Raw genomic sequence first — 19,816 nt, 5'->3', positions numbered from 1 at the left:
ATCCAGAAATAATATAGACCAAACGAGGAACTTTAATGCTTTAAAATGTAAGCTTATTTCAGATTTTCTCGTAAATTTTAAAAGGATCTCTGAAAATGAATTGCTACTGAACTTCCAAAAAATACAAAATTTTCAGCTCTGTATTGTACAAGTCCTGATTACACCATCAGAAATTACACACGAGGCAAAATCGATATATGAATCTGAATATTTTAGTCTTCAATTGGAATTCATTCCTGTCTAGGATCTTAAAAGCTCTGCAACAGTTTCCTTAAAGGCAACAGCAGTCTTTGGAGTTGAAAAAGTCAAAGAAATGACAAATTTTTCTACATTCCCTACCTAATAAGTGATTGTTCCTTACAAATAAGCATACAAAAAGAACATGTGATTGGTTTACAGTACATTTATTCTCTTAAAAACGATAAAGCACTGTTCGAAAACTACAGAAATATTCAGAAAAATAGTACTAAAAGGGGAAATGGCTTATACCATCCGTCACTCAGCATTTCTGAGGCGCAAGAATCTTTCACCGGTTCTACAGTAATGTGGTCTAATACATAATAAGCATTTGAAGTCTTCTTCCGTTTCAACCACTGAGCTAGACTGCCTCATTCATCTTCAATTTTTCTCTGTGTTTAGTCAGTCTTTTGAAATGGTGAGAACTGAACCAAATTTAGACCACTAGTTTTTCAAGCTTTCCTTTTGGACTTCCTCTAATATTGCTTGTCCTCCACTACATTCCGAATGATTCTCATCCTTTCCTTATTGAGTTAATCTGATCTATTTCTAGTTTCCTTCCTATTCGTTTCATCGATTATTGTTTACCGTTTCGACCATAATTTTTTTTGTATTCGACGGAAGTTCCACATTTCGAAGGCTGCATTGCGCCTCCTGTTCGTTACTGTCAATGTATTTCCCTCATTCCCAAACTATAGTATATTGCACACGAATGTCGTCAGTGGATTCTTCCTTGTTAATGGAGTTAGGTTATTTTAAATAAATAGTTTTTGTCTCCTCGTACACTATCTACGCCTTCTTAGCTTTGATTGCAGTGTTTTGCCAGTTGTGACAGTCTTCAGAGAAACGTCGATTGTGTAGTCAAACGATATAGTGTCTTTAATATTTTTACATGTATTAAATGTAATTTGCACGTGCAGATGGTTAGCAGCCTTTATCTCCATCAAGTTCTAATAACCTTCATATTTCTGCATTGGTAGTAATAATTTCCTATGAGCCCTCCTTACGCAGCTGCGTTGTCTGCGGGCAGATTGTTAGAATTGCAGTTTTTATTCGCTAGGTGATTTATATCTTTCGTTAAAAGTTTTAGATATAAATTTGGTGACTCTGTAGCGAAAGTTCTCTCTGTATAGTCATTCGACTTTCTGAGGACTTCAGCTACTACCGTCCGTATAATTATGACTATAAATATCTAAAACACCCTGACTTGGACTTGCTACGTCCGTGCCTTCTTTTAGTGGCTTCGAATGCAAGTTGCGTCTGCTGTGGTAAAAAATATGATAGATACGTGATGGGCATCCCGTTACTTACGCGTTCCATTTCACTTGCATCACATTGTTGAGGAATTAATGTAGAACGAGTCGACTTGCAAATAGTTTCATTGGGTGGCTACATGCTCTCTTTTTATACGTTCCCGACTGGCCTACATTTAACATTAATAAATATATTTTTCAGTCTTCCGCTTGAACCTAAACTTATTACTATTTTTAAAGTTTGTAAGGACTGTCAGGTTTTAATTAAAAAGTTGCTTATGGAATAGGAGTTATTCAGATGAAATGATTTTATGACAACTTAAAACTTTGTTCATCGCCTTTCGGATATGTTAAATTACTAGGCAAATAATCGAAATTCTTTGTAGATGGATATTTAACTCTTTCAAACAGGTTTAATAACGAATGATATAGGTTATTGTCTCTTCCAGAGTTGTAGGTGTGCACCGCTGTTCATCTTCTTACTGTTCTGGTCTTATATTGTTGAAGTGGAACTTATGTTTAGTTACAGTTGTTACTTTTACGTTGTAATGATACAGGTAAAAATTTTACAATTGTTTTATGAGCGCAAACGGTCTGTCACCTATTGGTCACGACTTACATATTTTGAAGTGATTCCTCAAATTACGTTCCTTTAAATCATGTAGTAAACAAGTGTAGTTAAAAATATTGTCCCCTGATTCGACGAGAGCTAAGCCTTTCAAGGCTAAACGGCAGTTCTTCTGAAGTACCGAACCAATAACTAGAAATTTTTAATTATATTGACTTACCATACTGTGTCTTCCAATAGTGCAAGGTCAACCAGGAGGAAATCCCGTAAACATGGGTTCAAAAACTCATACCTTCAGAGATGTAAGCACTTGTTCGTCTTCGCTACTGTGAACCAGTGCTAATAGCTCTAAAGGTATGCAGTTCAGGTCGTATGTTTACTCGACATTTTGTTCTTGCTTTGGTCCCCACTACTGACTCTTTACATATGAAAAGCAAAGAGCTTTTAGTAGAATTTTTTTCCCAGTGTGGAAGATAAAGTGCTTATAGCTCTTAAGATGTGCATTTTAGAGCCCATCTTTGCTTGGCATTTTTGCATCGAATGATCGTTCTTGTCATGTCTCTGAATGTCGACTATTCCTCTCTCAATAAGGTGCTCACAATTATTCTTCTAATTTCACAATACTATATCTTCTACATAAATGAGGACTGAATCTTGGAGTGTATTTTAGCTTACGCATCGTATCGAGAAGTTTACCCTAGCGCAATTCGTATGCTGTCAGTTCTTGTGGTTCCCGATAGGGGCTCCCTGGAGCGGCGTCTCGCTTGGTCTCTCGTTCTTACTAACTTTCAGTTTGGGTCTCAACGGGACGCCAATAGCACAGCGACAGCGTTCAGGTACAATTGTGCCATGTGATCTTCGTAGAGAATACGACACAACATTTCTTACAACGTAAGGGTGCGCAGGTATGTCCCACTGCACCATTGGCATCGAAGGTCACATCTCATGGTATATGTTTTTCCTGTTTTTTCGGGGGGGGGGGGGGGGTGTTGTAGCAGCGATTGTAATAACGTCAGACACGCGTGCAAAAAGTACAAAATTAGACTGATTTCGATCTGAAGGTTTGTTGTGTGTCTATTAGAGGACAGGTTGAACATTTGTGAAAGACTGTAAATCTGAAAAGTACCACTAGGTTTAATGTGTAGGCGCGTAAAAAATATAGCCTTTCAAAGAAGATACTTCAAGATACTGGATATGTAGTCCTATACGTAAGATAAGGCGTATATCAAGTTTCTGTCTTCAGCCATGTATGAGATTTAATCTTGTGAAATTTGTTTAATACTTCTGAGACCTCGTGTATTATATGTTTCCAGTTGAGGGTATAGTTGCTCGGTCGTTTATGTACACAAGGTGTATAAGTAAAACGTTGTTGTAGGTTATATACTTAATACTTATACCCATGTATACTTAAAATGGAACAATCACGTAGATAACGTTGTGGTGAAAGCAAATCAAAGACTGCATTTTATAGGCAGAAGCAGCAACAGGGCTACTAAGGAAACTTCTTACACTACCCTTGATCGTTCTCTGCTGGAGCACGCCAGTGCAGTATGGGATCCTTAGCCTGTAGGATTGTTGGAGGGTATTGAAAAAGTTCAAATAATAGCATATCGGTTTGTATTAACGAGAAATAGCGAAGACAGTGTCACGGACGTAATACGCGTGTTGGGGTCGCAATGATTAATAGAAAGTTATTTTACGTTGCGGTGAGATCTTTTCGCGCTATTTCAGACTCCAACGTTCTGCTCCAAATGAGAAAATAGTTCATTGGCACTCATCTACAGAGGGATAAATGATTATTGTAACGGAATGAGAGAAATCAGGGTTTAAGTGTTCGCTTTTCATTTGCGCTGTAAGAGTGTGGAACGGTAGAGAAATAGTATGAAACTGATTCGATGAATCCTCTGCCATGCGCATAACTGAACTGCAGAGTAGTCACGTAGATGTAGATATACTTCGTTGCTCGCAAAAATGTTAATATTGCTGAATGTTCATTTCGTACGCATACATAATATAATTCAACTGGCACGAGATACTTACATGTAGTTTCCTTGTTAATTGTGTCCCCACATGCATACTTACGTGTAGAAAACATCACACTCTGATTGACATCCTCTTGAAGACTTGTCGGTAATAACGAAGTTTCGATTACGACAAAAAGTCAGTCGTCAGTTGCCCAAGAGAAGCATTACTAGCTTCACTTTACAGAGTGATATCCCTAAAAATACTTGATACTTGCGATGAGTGGTAAACAGTTAACTGTCAAGCTTCGTATCGTACATAATAACTATGTGCGACAAATACTAAGTACAGTATGCAGTTAGACAGTTAACTCTTTGCCGTCCATCACTCATAACACGTACTTTTAGCGATATTACTATGTTTTGTTGAGTCTGCTGCAAAGGGTGTCACCGTTCGATATTTATTTTGATGTTGACTAACTAATGACATAAGCCTATTTCACTTCTGAAGACAGTTTAAAATCTGAAAACCAGTAAAGTGCACCGAATAAAGCTTTTCTTGTGCTGCTGGTAACTCACTTTTTATCTTTATTCAGCTGCCAAACCACAGCCATGAACAAACCCATAATAATGAAGTTCTTTAGATGTATATTTTCCTCGAGACTAATTTCCTTTACGTCAGAAGGAAGGAAGAATCATGGCCTAAAATAACATAACTATTCGTGTGGGGGCAAAAATAAATGTCACCATCCTATGAAAGACTCATCCTTGAGGACACAGCAGTTTTGTCACTTTTGAGTTAGTTAATAGGCGCCCATTACTCCGCACCCCACCTTTTGTAATGTCTTTCGTTCTTTGTGCTCGGCTGTGTGTGTGAGAGAGAGAGAGTGTGTGTGTGTGTGTGTGAGAGAGAGAGGGAGAGAGAGACGGAGAGAGAGATAATGCTCTCTTTCCATTGTGCTGAAACAAACACTCGTGTCGGCGGCGCGCTCCCAGATGAGACTGTCACACACAGCTAGCGTCAACGAGGCAGTACGGGAAGTGACGTCTGTGATCTCGCTACGGCCTGTTAGATATTCAGGGCACGCTTGGGTAAGTTTGTAATAATCTGAAATTAAAATGAGCGCTAGTGTTCCCGCGGGGAACATTGGATGGCGGAGCGTTACATTTGGGACTCTGTGTTATTGGTGCGAATGAGTAACTAGCAGCCAGTTGCTACATTTCCAATACAGGACCGCATGCAAAAGCTGTGTCGAACACTGTTCGTTACAGAATAGCGTAAAGTGCAATGCACGCTGTTACGACGTGCCGGTTCCATGGCAGAACTGGTGCACTGTTAGTATGGCGGCATCTAACGGAGAGCAGCCATCGTAGTGGACAATGTTTATGTTGCAGTCGGAGTAAACAGTCTCCGATATTGGACCACTTTACCTTATGTAAACAAGACCTTGAGTGGCTGCAATTACAACGCAATTATGAATTTGTAATATACACATGCCGTATCAACACAGGTCAATGAGATCCATAATTGAAATATGAATACTCAATATTTATCTTCAGTGTTACAAATCAGCCCGTTATGTGACATAAGTTCGATATACTAATGGAACACAAGAGTTCAGAATTAAAATTTAACTCATCTGGTAACTCAATGAGTACTTCACATGAATTACTTTCTACAATATTTACCGAAAACAAACGGTAGTAGTGGTGATAAAATCGGTAATGGATCCTCGACCTTAGACTACAAAAATATAAATTCTAAGACTGCAAACAGCCTGCGAAAACATTTGGAGACATTTGGTAAATTTGCAACAGTAAGCAGCCTCAAAGCATTAATAACAGGTCCGACTGCAACACAGGTGTATTCTGTTGCTATTGAAACGAATCAAATGCTGAAGACTAGAATACATGTGTACGTTTCCTTCCGGCACTGTGTCTACAGACGCAGAAAACAGCCTAATATTTAAGGTTCTAAGGTTTCCGGATGTGTGAAACAATGACAGGAACCTGGGAATGATGATGCAGATATCCTGATAAAAACAAAATGTAATAAAACGAATCCCCAGTCATATCGCCGTGTAGCATCAGTCTTAATATTGAAAAGACGGGCAACACTACAAGTAAGGCTACTGGAATTTATCCTCAGTATGTATACGGACTCATGGTACAAACCACTGTAAGAAATGCCACAATCTGAAATGACGTTGACCTTGCAGCAATGGATGGCTGATGTGACAGCTACAGAACATAATCACACTGTTATTGCTCCTGCTGCTGTTGTTGTTGTAGCTGTTGTTGTTGTCTTCAGTCTGAAGACTGGTCACTTTCAGAGAAGAGAAGTTAATTTCCCAGCTATTTTTTGTATACGGAAAATTATTAAAGATTTCCTTACAACCTGACGCAGCTTGAGCGAGACTCTAGAAATTTAACGACCTAATGAGACATTGATGGAACCTGGTAGGTCGCTAAAATTATGAGGTATTTTTATGGTTCTTAGCTTGTAGAAATGTCATGTTGTGAGTTGAAAGCAACTGCCGGCGGACCCATCCCTCAGTAAATCATGCCAGATAGGCCCACTGTGATACAGGCCAGATGGGGCAGCCCCACACCAAGACAGGTCTCCAGCAGAACAATGCTGTGATACCTGCCGTGGCGCCAGCTAAAGCCTGGGCTGAGGTCGATGGTCTGAAGAAATGTGTCTACACAGTCGAGTCATAAATCAGGCATGATAAAACTTCACAAGTTTTGTTCAAATGGTTCAAATGGCTCTGAGCACTATGGGCCTTAACATCGGAGGTCATCAGTCCCCTAGAACTTAGAACTACTTAAACCTAACTAACCTAAGGACAGCACACACATCCATGCCCGAGGCAGGATTCGAACCTGCGACCGTAGCAGTCGCGCGGTTCCGGACTTCACGCCTAGAACCACTAGACCACCGCGGCCGGCCACAAGTTTTGTGTTCACTGATACTGCAAATAGGCCTGTAAACCACTTCCATTGGACGCCACTGTTGTAAAACAACTCTGGCACCTGAGAAACGTTTAGAGACATAATCTTTATTACACCTCATAGCTAGGACTAATAAGCTCCAAGCCACAGGCGATTTAGATGAAGATCTTTAAGATTGTATCTGTTTGATTGTTGCTGTGGGAAGCTACACGACTTTGGGGAAAATCACTTTCCCCTTTGTATAAACTTAAAAAATGCAATAATTGGCGGTTTCTTTTTTTTCCAGAGATGGAGGTTTCTTAACTCTTGCCCTGGTTCGACATGAGTTTGTGCTCTTAAGTGGAAGGGGAGATTTAGCGCCTCTAGAGCCCTGTTATACTCTTAAGACGGGATTAAGGCGATGTCATTCATGCGCTTTGCAGGGAAACTGAATTTTTTTTCTGGAGAGCTGTTAAGCACTCGGATGCAGGACTTTGGTCTGGAGGTACTTCTAGTCGAGGCTCTGGCTTGTGTGATTGGCACTTGGGACCTGTCTTGAGAATGACTTCATTTGCGAGTAGTTTAGACTGGGCAGCTATGGTGAAGTTCTTACTGTACTGACAGTTTCTCTTCAAATGTCTCCTACTGCTTGTTTGCCAAGGACATACTTATTCGTTTTTGGTTTACCAGTCTTGACGTGTGGCATCCTCGTGCACTCTGTTGTGTAAGTGAGCCAAATTGGTCCTTGGTATGACCAGCGAATGGGTATGTCACACACTGAAATCTACCGTGGTTTCCGGGCTCTCGTAGAGAGTAAATTGCGATCCATCTGCCTGAACGATGGAAAATGAGAATTTTGCATTTCTTTCGTGGCCACGATCGATTCACAGGTGCCGCCTCCACATCTCACTTCCGCCGCACACGTCTCGCCAGCTGCAAGTTACATCGCCGCACAAAGCATACAGGGTAACATACTGCCGCTCCGGCATTGTCAGGGCATACAAATTACAACTGTCACTTGCTCTCAGCTGCTCCTATACAGAGAAACGTCAGGAGATTTGATCAGTCTAACTCTGCTCAGTGTCAGATCAATTCAGATTGCATTATCCACATATTTATAGCCAGAGTCAAACCATGTGCGCCAACTCTGGATCCTTGTCCTGTGTAACGCCGTCACGCGGGGCGGCGAAATACATTAAACTATGGCCAAAGCAAATGCGAGGTGCCCTAAGCCAGTGCCGTTAGTCTCCGGCAGTTAAAGAAAGGGGGATGGAAGACTCTCATATTAAATAAACTACGAAAACAACAAAATAAGCAATTTACAACAGGAGTAGCTTCCCATACCAATAAAAAACTAGGACAAGTTTAAAGACGTATTACACTGTTAAAGAATGGGTCATAAACTGCCATAGAATAACTAGACGCTTAGCGCCTTAGAATCAGAAAACTGCAGTTGTATGAAAGATTTTCTAGATTACAATTATGTAAGTCAGCGAGCAGTTGTCTCCACTGTCCGCTTAGGCCTTAAAAGTGAGAAAAACAGCAGTTACAGTATGTGATCAAAAGTACCCGGACACCCGGCTGAAAATGACTTACAAGTTCGTGGCGCCCTCCATCGGCAATGCTGGAATTCAATATGATGTTGGCCCATCCTTAGCCTTCATGACAGCTTCCACTCTCGCAGACATACGTTCAGTAATGTGCTGGAAGGTTTCTTGGGGAATGGCAACCCATTCTTCATGGAGTGCTGCAGTGAGGAGAGGTATCGATGTCGGTCGGTGAGACCTGGCACGAAGTCGGCGTTCCAAAACATCCCAAAGGTGTTCTATATTATAAGGTCTGAATTCTGTGCAGACCAGTCCATTACAGTGATGTTATTGTCGTGTAACCACTCCGCCACAGACCGTGCATTATGAACAGGTGCTCGATTGTGTTGAAAGATTCAATCGCCATCCCCCAATTGCTCTTCAACAGTGGGAAGCAAGAAGGTGCTTAGAACATCAATGTAGGTCAATGTAGTGCCACGCAAAACAACAAGGGGTGCAAGACCCCTCCATGAAAAACTCGACCACACCATAACACCACCGCCTGCGAATTTTACTGTTGCCACTACACAACACTCTGGCAGATGACGTTCACCGGATATTCGCAATACCCGCAACCTACCACTGGATTGCCACATTGTGTACCGTGATTCATCGCTCCACACAACGTTTTCCCACTGTTCAATCGTCCAATAATTACGCTCCTTACACCAAGTGACGCATCGTTTGGCATTTACAGGTGTGATGTGTGGCTTACGAGCAGCCACTCGACCATGAAATCCAAGTTTTCTCACCTTCCGCCTAACTGTCATAGTACTTGCAGTGGATACTCAAGTAGTTTGGAATTCCTATCTGATGGTCTGGCTAGATGTCTGCCTGTTCGATATTACGACCCTCTTCAGTTGTCGGTGGTCTTTGTCAGTCAACGAGGTCGGCTTGTACGCTTTTATTCTGTACGTGTCCTTTCAGGTCTCCACTTCACTATCACATCGGAAACGTTGGACCTAGGCATGTTTAGGAGTGTGACAATCTAACGTACAGACTTATGACACAAGTGCCACACATTCACCTGACCACGTTAGAAGTCCGTGAGGTCCGCGGAGCGCCCCATTCTGCTGTCTCACGATGTCTAACGACTACTGAGGTCGCTGATATGGAGTACCTGGCAGTGGCAGCAAAATGCACCTGATATGAAAAATGTATGTTTTTAGGGTGTCCGGATACTTTTGATTACATAGTGTACCTGAAACAGTAAACAGATTACAATTACACATATTGCGAGCCACGACTACCTGGGGAAGATGGTGCAGACCAACGTGCCGCTTAGAAGGATAGCTGCAAAGGCACTACCGTGCAAGAGTCCCAAAAGGCGGCCTAGCGCATTTGCTGTCATACTGGAAGAGACTACAGGTGCGTACAAGTCCGGGCCATCACCGTAGGCTCAGCGAGATGGCTAAAGCTAAAAGTGTTATAGTACACACATACAGTGGGTATTACAAAAGAAGAGGCTAGAATAGAATAGCGATTCTAGAAGTACTGCTGGAAGACTAAACAACCAGAAATTTGCAACTTTTCCGCGGTCACGAATCAGCTACCATGCGCTGCCACGCGCAACTAGATTATCAAACGGCAAATTAATCTATTCAGGAAGACATGTGTGGGCTCTACACTAAGTAAGCGCCTGATCCCGAAAACCTGTCGTACTCGCACAAACTTCTCAGTGCCCAAACTCAGTATGCTCGCCACAAACTGGAACCACGCGACCCCCTTGACGCTAAGAGAGGAAGACGTCGCCGCCCGAACACCACCGGTGCCATCTCACTACGCCACGCACCAACGCCTCGGTTCCCCGATCGCGACACCGCCACCTGGATTAACAGCGCACCCTTTACGGCGGACGCGAAGTCATGCAGACAAGCTTGCGATTTGTAAAGGGAAAGGGAGCCCACACAGCTCAAGAACTTTTAAAAGCAAATTTAAACTCGATTACTATGCAAATCCTCAGCAAAGGAACAAATTTTTAGGACAGTTGGTTGGTTCAAATGGCTCTGAGCACTATGGGACTTAACATCTTAGGACATCAGTCCCCTAGAACTTAGGACTACTTAAACCTAACTACCTATGGACATCACACACATCCATGCCCGAGGGGGCAGGGTTCGAACCTGCGGTTCCAGAATGAGGCGCCTAGAACCGCACGGCCACACCGGCCGGCTTAGGACAGTTCTCTTACAAATTATATTAATTGTCGTAATGTAAGTTCGTTGCAGCAGCATGCTCCAGGGGAGCGTTCCTGAGCAATAATGATGATATCCGTTTCATTACCTTACAACCGTGGCCGAGAATGAGTCATAACCGTTGTCGATTTGACCATTTTGCATGCTAAGGTCTGAATTATTTTGGCGGAATTCGTTCACTTCCATATTAACATTAGGAACTGTGTTGTGTGGTTCTGTGTTTTCTATGTCCCCAGCAGTGTGTGTGTGTGAGTTTGGGGGGATGGGTGAACTATTACTAGTTTGCTGTCCGACTAGCTGCTTGCGAACTGTTTGCCTGTGTTTACTTCCTGGAAGCGAGAATTTACAATTTACGTTCTTTTCGTATCATTTTTGTTAGTCTTTCAATTTGGGGTGAGATATCCTTTCTGCGCATGGCTTCCCAAGTGCTGCTCTCATGCTCTGGCTCTGGTACCGTACGCATTTCTCTCGTTGAGATATGATTTCCATATCCCAAACTTCGAATTTCCCTTGCTACAAAGAAAGGAAGAAAGCAAATTGACATCCATTTGCATTCACTCTGATGTTTGGAGGAGTGCAAATGTTTCCTGTACTGAGATGCACCGCGAGACTGTGGATTTGAGTAACCGACCACATCTGGGTTTTTGAATTTTCGCTCGTGAATTTCTAATTTGTCTACAACGTTTACTCCCTCGCTATTGGCCGACTCTACTTTATCAGCTATAGACGGCTCACTAGTGCTATTGTCCTTTGCTGCGTTAACAACCCGCCTACCGGTATCATCGTGTAACGACTTTTCCTCTGCGATCCCCCATGCTTAATTACAAGTGCTCTTTCACATACAATAATTTACCTACGTAGCGGTTTTTGCAGCGGCAGCACCTGCTTAACAGGCAGCATCATCCAGCGGCAATTAAAAGGTCGAAAGACCGCCTACGGGGATAACTCTTTCTCATGTGGTAACTCACACTGTAATCTGAACGAGTATCGGTCTCAGCGAATATTAAATAGAAGCCATGCGTCCACTTACTATTGTAAAAGACGAGGTATCTTTCTTATGTTCCAAACTTATAGTTCCAATCCCCATTATCGCAATTCGTGTCTGTACGCCGAAAACTTTACGACAAACCAGCACGACAAGGCTGCTTTAATCTAAAGGCATTTCATTTACGAGTTGAACGCCTACGCGTTTCCAGCTCAAGTAACAGAAAATAATGAATATTCCAGTTTAAAGCCTGTAAGTCACTTTCCTAAAGTCTTAGAAACACTGAGTTCACAGGAGAATAATTCATTCCGACGAAATTGACGAGCTAGAAACTCTGACTGGTATGGGCAGCTACCGTCGAAACCTCGCTGAACACTGTTAACACAATTGTACAACGACATTTTTCGCTTTAGGCTTTCTTAGTATATAAGGAGTTGAACAAAATATTGAAACACTGCGGGAAATACGTGCTTCAACATAAATGTGGCCGGCCGGTGTGGCCGTGCGGTTAAAGGCGCTTCAGTCTGGAACCACGTGACCGCTACGGTCGCAGGTTCGAATCCTGCCTCGGGCATGGATGTGTGTGATGTCCTTAGGTTAGTTAGGTTTAATTAGTTATAAGTTCTAGGTGACTGATGACCTCAGAAGTTGAGTCGCATAGTGCTCAGAGCCATAAATGCAAATGATAGCCAAGCCTGCAAGTTGCGCTGTTGTGTTTGAACACGAATGGGACTTGTGCAATGTCCTCAGTTCGTTGAAAGTGTCGGTCGTCGTCAGTGTTCTGCGTCCGCAGCTCGTGGTCTACTGGCTAACGGTGCTGCCTCTGTATGATCGGATCCCGGGTTCGATTCCCGGCCGGGTTGGGGATTTTCTCTTCGAGGGTACTGGGTGTTTGTATTGTTCTCATCATTTCATCCTCATTTGTGGCAGTGGCTAGAGTGGACTGTCACAATTGAGGCTTCGTATTGGCGCTGATGCCTGCGCAGTTCATTGCTCCAGAAACCAGAAATCACCATCATCAGTGTTCTGCGTAGTTTTGAATGTGTTATGTCGAGTCTGACGTAATTCGTACATGGACAAATTGTTTGTTGATGCATTGTGAGTGCTTCCTTAGGCAAGATAGAAGTGTTTGGGGTTTCAAGATGCACCATGTCGAAGATTTGTACCGCAAACGGGTAAACTTCATCCGCTAAGTCAAAAGGCCGACGAAAGTGTACGTGGAGGAATCGTGATAATTTGTTGTTGAAAAGGACCTTAACGAAAAATATGAGGACGACAGCTGCGCCAAAACAACATGGAGGAGGCTCCATAAGCAGGGAATTGCAGAGCTATCTTGACCTCCAAAACCACTCATCAATGGTGCAGATGCCCGTAACAGGATGCGTGCTGCTGAACCGTAAAACCTGGACTACGGTGTCGTGGAAGAAAGTCATTTGGTCGGGAGAGTATAGTTCCAACCTGTTTCCGAATTCTGGCGGATTTTACTTCCCAAACATGAAGCATGGCAGGGCTTCTGTGATGACTGGGAGAAACAGATCGTTGTATTCAACGGGCCTCATGGTTACTCTGCAAGGTGACATTGACCTATCATGTGTTATTATTCTTATCAGGTCCATTTCCCGGTACAACGTTTGTTCCCCAATGGTGAGTAAGTGACCCAGGACGAAGCGTCCCTCTTAACACTATACGCATCGTCCACGAATGGTTTCGCGAGCACGACAATAATTACCGCATATCCCGTGACCACCACAGCTACGAGATCTCAATGTTTTATTGTCTTTGTCGTCTACTTTGGAGAAAAGGGTGCATGATCATTACCCATGTGCATCATTGAATTACCTGAACTTGCCACTATTTTTAAGTTTCCCTCGAAAACCTTACAGGACCGCTATTTATCTATTCTGAGATAACTGGGAGCTGTTTTGAACGTCAACTGATTTTCTAGGCGTGGAAATGTCTTGCGTTTTCGATGTCTTCATATTTTTGTGCAGCCCCTGTATATATTAGTCTTAGTGGTGTTGAGGTACTCCTGAAGTCGCTAAAACTGAACAAAGTTCCACTGCCCAAAGGAACGTTATCACTATAGATACTGAATATCCAGCTGAGTTACCACTTCTCCTAACTACACACATCAAAAAAAGTTTTTTGTCACCTCGGTTCCGAGAGTTCCGGAATTTGTGCAGAAAACTGGAATAGAGATCAACATAAATATGATTTCTGCCCTTTTTATTGCTCATGAAAACCACACGTTCATTTGTATCACCATACAGCGAGACCTTCAGAGGTCGTGGTCCAGGTTGCTGTACTCACTGGTACCTCTGATACCCAGTAGTACGTCCTCTTTCATTGATGCACGCCTGTATTCGACGGGCCATACTATCCACAAGTTCATCAGGGCACTGTTGGTCCAGATTGTCCCACTCCTCAACGGCGATTCGGCGTAGACCCTTCAGAGTAGTTGGTGCGTCACGCCGTCCACAAACAGCCCCGTTCAATATATTGTAGGCATGTTCGATAGGGTTAGTGTCTGGAGAACATACTGGCCACTCTAATCGAGAGATGTCGTTATCCTGAAGGAAGTCATTCACAAGATGTGCACGATGGGGGCGCTAATTGTCGTCCATGAAGGCGAATGTCTCGCCAACATGCTGCCGACATGGTTGCTCTATCGGTCGGAGAATGGCATTCACGTACCTACAGCTGTTATGGAGCATTCCCTGACCACCATCAGCGTACGTCTGCCTCACATTATGCCACCCCAAAGCAATAGGGAACCTCCACCTTACTGCACTAGCTGGACAGTGTGTCTAAGGAGTTCAGCCTGATCGGGTTGCCTCCGAACACGTCTCCGATGATTGTCTGGTTGGAGGTATATGCAACACTCATTGGTGAAGAGAACGTGACTGCAATCCGGAGCTGTCCATTCGGCATGTTATTGGGCTCAACTGTACCGCGCAGTATGGTGTCGTGGTTGCAAAGGTGGTCCTCGCCATGGACGTCGGAAGTAAAGTTGAGCATTATGGAGTCTATTGCGTACAGTTTGAGTCGTAACACGACGTCCTGTGGCTGCACGAAAATTATTATTCAACATGGTGGCGTTGTTGTCAGGGTTCCTCTGAGCCATAATCCGTAGATAGCGATCATCCACTGCAGTAGTAGCCCTTGGGCGGCTTGAGCGAGGCATGTCATCGACATCCTCCATGTCCGAACAACATCGCTTTGGTTCACTCCAAGACGCCTGGACACTTCCCTTGTTGAGAGCCCTTCCTGGCACAAATTAGCAATGTGGACGCGATCGAATCACGGTATTGACCGTCTAGGCATGGTTGAACAACAGACAACACGAGCCGTGTACCTGCTTCCTGGTGGAATTACTAGAATTGATCGGCTGTCGGGCCTCTTCCGTCTAATACGCACTGCTCATGCATGGTTGTTTACATCTTTGGGCAAGTTTGATGACATCTCTGAACAGTGTCATTGATACAATATCCACAGTCAACGTCTATCTTCAGGAGATCTGGGAACAGGGGGGATACAAAACTTTTTTGATGTGTGTATAATCGACAGCAGATCTCTCAAACACAAAACCTTACCTTGTAATCGGAAGAAAGCCCAGCATCACCTTCCTACAAGAAGAATAGCAGAATTGACGCAGAAAACTGTTGTCCATAAATATTATTGACTTCCTTTTGTTGCAGAAAGTTAGAGCATAATCTGAGCTCAGATGTAATGAGGTGTTTGGAACTGATTGTCCTCCTCCATGCCAACCACAAGGCATTCCTAGAACCTCAGTCATGTGACAGCCAACTCACTTTCTTTTTGACATGATTACATGAAAGCATAAATCAAGACAGTCGGGTAAATACAGTATTTCCAGAGTTCCGAAAATCATTTGACTCAGTACATCTACGCTTGTTATTATATGATCCATGCACTATGAAGCAAATTTTTTGACTAACTGCATTGATGATTTTTTGGTAGGGAGGACGTAGCACGTTGTCGTGAATGTAGAATCATCTAAAGATGAGGAAGTACTTCGGGTCTGCTCCTGGGAAACGTGTTGGGACTCTAGCTGTTCATAGTGTATCTTAACAGATTTGCAGGTAATAATCCTCAGACTTCTCGCAGATGATGAAGTTATCGGTTATGTTTTAGGGTACTAGGAAAATGCAATCAGTCTTCAGTGGAGATTGCTTACTAATCGCTAATTCGACACATCCTACAATGTTGGTCAGCTGTGTTGAACCATTTCCAGATAACACCAAAAAGGGCAGCACGATTAGTCACAGGTTCGTTTGACCTATGGTAGAGAGTCGCAGATTTGCTGACGATGGTGAACTGGCCTACATTTGATGATAGAAGCAAACAATGCAGAGAAGGCCTAGTTACAAAGTTTAACTGATTTAAATGGTGACTCTAACAACTTACGGCGACCCCGTATGTGCTGCTGCCGTAGGTCCTTGAGGACAGGATTAAATTACAGCACTCACAGAGGCTATGAATCAGTCTTTCAACCAACTCTCAATATGTAAATGGAACGGGAAGAAGCAGTAATAATTGGTACGATGGAAGTACCCTCTGTCATCCACTTTACAGTGATGTTAGGTGTATGGATACAATTGTGGAACTCTGGTACGTTCCTCTTGGTAGCCCACACTATACACCCATTCGTAGCAGCTACCAATTGATTGACAGTCGACTTGGAAATTACCAGTTTTTTTTCGAACAGCTACTAAATCATACCGTACTTAAAATCTTCTGGGTTATTAGTCCGCTTCATATTTCTACTAAAATTATCGACGTTCCGACCCCTCTGCTGGGATCTTCCTCAGGATCTTCTGGTGTCCACTACAGCAGTAGTGGACACCAAAAGATCCTACTGCGGTAGTGGACACGAGAAGATCCTGAGGAAGATCCCAGCAGAGAGGTCGAAATGTCGATCATCTTAGTAACAATATGAAGCGGCCGAATAACGCAGAAAATATTAACTACAGTAGCAGCAGAATTACGTATATCATACCGTGCCTGAGAACAGCATTCACAATATGGCTTTTGCTTTTCTTGACATTAAACAAGTGACTGAAAACTAAGCTCGCTGATTATCATTCAGTTTCTGAGTCTACAAGGAACAGTATTTTACTTTAATTACCGAGGTAATTAACGCCCTGCAAAGTGCTTTCAGTTCTAAGAAGGGAAAATACGTGGTTAAAATTTACTGATACGTGAAGTTGCGAAAAACTTCGATTCTCATGAAATGACTCACCCAACAAATTCGAAAAGAGCGGAAAATTTACGAGTGTAGAGTTGTCGGGTTTCCAGCTGCGTTGAGTGATTTAAATGCTACAAGTTTTTAAACAATTGTTATCAAGTGTAATGACTATTGATGGGCCGCTGGTACACCATTATATCCTCTATCTGCCGGCTGTGACGTCAACTGGTGCTGACAACATCGCCTTATATGGGTATATGTAGATCCAGCGCCAACTTCGCTATTGCGGGATACCACATCGTGCATGACGCCCCCTCTGTTGTTGTCGTCGACTTCTAAATCGATGCCTTCTTCAATTATACTGTCTCAGAAGCCATTAGTGCTATCCACGCCAGTCGTTGAGTCAAATTTGATCCGGTGGTCATTTTCTCTTTTTGGTGTGAGATCTAGCGATCGCGGGGTTGCAGTGGGTGCAGCGACCGTAGAGTCAACGTATGCCCTTATGTGGTGATGCCATTTGCACCAGTAACGTCACAGTTCCCAGCTAGATTACATGTGGGAGTACCAGCAGCCCAATAGCCCAGTAATTACCAGCGAGAGCTTGGTCGAAAGCTCGTGCCATTTGAATCGTTCGACGTGACTGGAAATCTGAGAACAATTTATTCAATGTTCTCGCCAAGAGACTGTATTCTTTCCCCTGTCGAAAATATCTGATGCAGCCTATCAATGTGTGAAGCCGTCGATTACCCGTAGTGGTCTACTGTATGGGGCTAATGTCTTGCAAATTATGCTGATCACACCTGAAAGGTGGTATACTCCGTTCGCAAAATATTAATCATTTAATAATTTATCTTTGTATGTGTACCATGTAACTATGCTGATATGTTGTGCCTAGAGACCAGGTGTAACAAGGAACGGAATTAATGTTTAGGGCAGGCTAACAGTGAAGTACATAATGCCTTAAACACCGAACTAATGGAGCACGTACTCTGCAATTTATTGGTAATACCAGAATTTTCCCACCACTGAAGCGTGTCGCATGTGGTTAGGCGTTAGATATGCTACGGTCCGAGTCCTTCAAAGTTCAGTCATCTTTGCATCGGTATCATGCGTCGATACTGGAGCACAGACCAACGCTATTCACATCGGACAGGGAAACGTCGGTGTTACTGATATTGTGCACCGCACACATTGCCCTGGTATACATCCTCAATGTAGTCCCTTCTGTAAGTTGTCATGTTTTACACAGATAAATACGTTGATATGCTACTTATTTATTGGCAAGAAAGAACAATGCGTTAGAGGCATTACTTATACATCAGGATCGGTATCCAAACAGCGGCACGTGAGTCGAAAGACATTGCACAACGTTGAAGGACAATGAGCACAACGGGCCTGATTCAAAAAGTACCAGCGGTCCGTGAAAGGGCCGTAACATCTGGTCAAAACGGAGAGGCAGTCCTGGGTACAGCTTGTACTAATACACACATGATTACAAAAGCAATTGAGCAACTATTGATCACGAGCCAGTCGTCTGTGTGAGCGAGTACTGAATTCACATAAATACCATCCATACCAAGTGTACAGTGTACCAAATGTACCAAGTGTACAAAAACCAGATGGCAGTTATAAGAGTTGAGGGGCATGAAAGGGAAGCAGTGGTTGGGAAGGGAGTGAGACAGGGTTGTGGCTCTCCCCGTGTTATTCAATCTGTATATTGAGCAAGCAGTGAAGGAAACAAAAGAAAAATTCGGAGTAGGTATTAAAGTCCATGGAGAAGAAATAAAAACTTTGAGGTTTGCCAGTGGCATTGTAATTCTGTCTGAGACAGCATAGGACTTGGAAGGGCAGGTGAACGGAATGGACAGTGTCTTGAAAGGCGGATATAAGATGAACATCAACAAAAGCAAAACGAGGATAATGGAATGTAGTCGAATGAAGTCGGGTGATGTTGAGGGAACTAGATTAGGAAATGAGACACTTAAAGTAGTAAAGGAGTTTTGCTATTTGGGGAGCTAAATAACTGATGATGGTCGAAGTAGAGAGGATATAAAATGTAGACTGGCAATGGCATGGAAAGCGTTTCTGAAGAAGAGAAATTTGTTAACATCGAGTATAGATTTAAGTGTCAGAAAGTCGTTTCTGAAAGTATTTGTATGGAGTTTAGCCATGTATGGAAGTGAAACATGGATGATAAATAGTTTGGACAAGAAGAGAATAGAAGCTTTCGAAATGTGTGCTACAGAAGAATGCTGAAGATTAGATGGGTAGATCACATAAATAATGAGGAGGTATTGAATAGGATTGGGGAGAAGAGGAGTTTGTGGCACAACTTGACAAGAAGAAGGGACCGGTTGGTAGGACATGTTCTGAGGCATCAAGGGATCACAAATTTAGCGTTGGCGGGCAGCGCGGAGGGTAAAAATCGTAGAGGGAGACCAGGAGATGAATACATTAAGCAGATTCCGAAGGATGTAGGTTGCAGTAAGTACTGGGAGATGAAGAAGCTTGCACAGGATAGAGTAGCATGGAGAGCTACATCAAACCAGTCTCAGGACTGAAGACCACAACAACAACAACCAAATGATAAATGTGCAGGATTTCGAATTTCTAATGAATTTCTGTCAGTGGCTATTCAGAAATCTGAAAAACGATTAATCATTCCTGTGGCACATTTTACCTCGAACGAATCACCATTCCTCAGTAATGGGACGGCCAATCGCCACAACGTACGTTATTGGAGCACTGACAGTGCTCACTGAGTGCAACAGGTAACCTATCAAGTATGATGGGAAGTCAATATTTGGTGTGGTAATCGCCTTATTATACAGTACTTGTTTGAGGGCCATTTGACGGGCAAGTGCTACGCACACTTTCTGTGCCATCAA

At 43.0% G+C, this 19,816-nt stretch overlaps 1 protein-coding gene across 1 annotated transcript in view; it reads left to right on the top strand.

The window, feature by feature from the left end:
- LOC124805632 (head-specific guanylate cyclase-like) overlaps window positions 1-19,816 on the top strand; it is a 498,299-nt gene that overhangs the window by 307,858 nt on the left and 170,625 nt on the right. The gene's annotated exons all lie outside the window — the stretch shown is intronic.

This window comes from Schistocerca piceifrons, chromosome 7, assembly GCF_021461385.2.
Source record: "Schistocerca piceifrons isolate TAMUIC-IGC-003096 chromosome 7, iqSchPice1.1, whole genome shotgun sequence".
Classification (NCBI taxonomy): domain Eukaryota; kingdom Metazoa; phylum Arthropoda; class Insecta; order Orthoptera; family Acrididae; genus Schistocerca; species Schistocerca piceifrons.
Note: the sequence above shows the minus strand (reverse complement) of the source record. Positions and strands in the feature narration are given on the sequence as shown.